Source organism: Papio anubis, chromosome 1 (genome assembly GCF_008728515.1).
Source record: "Papio anubis isolate 15944 chromosome 1, Panubis1.0, whole genome shotgun sequence".
Taxonomy (NCBI): Eukaryota; Metazoa; Chordata; class Mammalia; order Primates; family Cercopithecidae; genus Papio; species Papio anubis.
Window position 1 is genome coordinate 53,861,798 of NC_044976.1, and position 2,231 is coordinate 53,864,028.

The window sequence follows — 2,231 nt, forward strand, 5'->3', positions numbered from 1 at the left end:
TCACCAGTGCTTAGTGTAGAGCTTGGCACATAGTGTGTGTTGATTTCTGCATTAATTCAGTCACCCAATAAATGTTTACTGAGTACATAGCACATGCAAGGCGGTGATCCAAAATCTCTGTTCTTTGGATGTTTATTTTCTTGTGAGAGAGGCTAAACACAGGCAAACAGGTATATGATGTAATTTAGAAAGTGATGAGTCTTTCTCTAAAGCAAAGTAAGGGCATAGTAAGCAGTGGGGATGCTATTTTGGATAGTATGCCTCTTTGACAATGTGGCATTTGAGCAGAGACATGAATAAAGTAAGGGAAGGAGCTGTGCAGATACCTGGGGAAGCATCATTCTAGGAGAGACAATGAAGAATCTGAAGTGGAAACATTCTAGGTGTGCTCATGGAAGAGCTAGCAGACTGGTGTGGCTGGAGCAGAATGAGTGAGGAGGGCAGTGAGACAGACAGGTCCCAGATCATCAGACCTTCTAGGCTAAGGTAAAGAATTTAGGTTTTTTCCCCTAAGTTGAATGGGAAGCCATTGGGAGGTTTTGAGCAGGGGCATGGTATGATCAGACTGATGTTTTGAAAGAATCATGCTGGCTTCTCTGCTGAGAACAGACTGGAGGAGCAAGAGAGGGAACTTGGAGACCAGTTAGACGGTAATTGCAGTGCTTACTTTGGCAGCACATATAGTAAAATTGGAATGATACAGACAAGATTACCATGGCCCTTATGAAAGTATTACATGCAAATTCGTGAAGTGTTCCATATATATATACATACGTATATATTAAAAGGAGGTAATTGCAGTCGTCAAGGTCAGCGAACATGGTGGCTTGAACCAGGGTGTTAACTTTGGACTTGGGGAGCACGGCTTACAGTGTATTTGTGGAATAATAAAGGAATTAAGTTTCTTTATATTGAGCTCCCCTGTGAGCCTGTAAGCCTTTGGAAGGCAAGGCCTGTGTCTGATTTATCATTATATTCTGAGTACATTATATTCAAATCCTGTTAAATATCAGGAGTACAACATTATCATTTAACCCTCTTTATCTTTCTCATTTTTAAATAGATGAATTGCCAAGCATGGCATAAATAAAGAGAAGAATGATATAATTTTTCATTGTTACCCTCATTTTCCAGATGAGGAAACTGAGGTACAGAGAGGTTAAATCTCTTCATCAAGTTATCAAAAGACACAACATGGTGGAGTCAGTCTTTTATCTCAGGTCTGTTTGACTCCACAGCCCTGACATTTTCCATTCCATGAGCTAGGCTGGCAGAGAGGGCAGTTGGGTGCCATGGTAGGAAAGGTTGGATGTATGAGCGCTGGTCAGGAGGAGCAAACTCTAGCCATGATGTCAGATGGCGCCTCCTTGAAGAACAAAGCCATGAGATACTTGCTGGGCAATGACATGCTTTTGGTAAAGCCTCTTCTTCCGGGAAGAGTCTGCAAGCACCTGTGTGGCTGGGAATCTTGGTCTTTCTGATTCATATATGGGAGTTGCATTTTATTTTTCTATTTTTGGAAAATGAAAAGAAAATGTAAGGGAAGAAAAAGCCAAGTCCCAGTTGCCAAGTCTGTTAACGACACACATAATGGCGTGTTAACACAAATGATTATCGAGCTGGACAGCACCCAGCTTTCTGCCAAAACAAACCTTCCTGCTCAGCAGACCTGGGAATGCTTCAGCCAGGACGGGATGGAGTGAGGAGGGTGGACTGCAGTCTTCTCTGGTCTGGAAGCAATTAAATGCCCTAGCTATTGGCATTGCTGAGTTCCCCATGGGCTCCAGTGGGGAGGACTGGGCCCCAGGTCACCTGTATTCTCCACAAGACCTCAGGCAAATCTCCACCTGTTTCTGAATGTGTGTCTCCTCAGGTGGGTTGGATCAGATGATCTCTAAGGTCCATCCATTTTAACTGGCTATGTTTCTGGGAGGCTTTTGAGGAGCGAGTGGAATAACCAGGTGTTGGGCTCCTCAGGCATGTAAGAAGGAGGGTTTTTTCTTTAGAGCAGAGCCAGTTGGTAACACCTTTGTGTGAGGAGGCCAGGCAAGGAGCTCTGTGGCCTGCGCACCTCCAGACTGTGCTACCAGCTGAGACCTTGGGTATTACCTAAGCCTCTGTTTTCTCACCTGTAAAATGGTAAATGGGCTTCCCTTAAAGGGAAGTTATGAGGACTAAATAAAATACAAGATGTAAGGTTCTTAGCATAGTGCCTGGCACATAGGAAGTGA

At 43.8% G+C, this 2,231-nt stretch overlaps 1 non-coding gene across 1 annotated transcript; it reads left to right on the forward strand.

Annotated features, from left to right (window-relative positions):
• The first annotated feature begins 659 nt into the window (after window positions 1-659).
• Window positions 660-766, forward strand: LOC116272018. Its single transcript, XR_004180746.1, has one exon. It is a non-coding gene; the product is annotated as a U6 spliceosomal RNA (small nuclear RNA).
• Window positions 767-2,231: the final 1,465 nt, after the last annotated feature.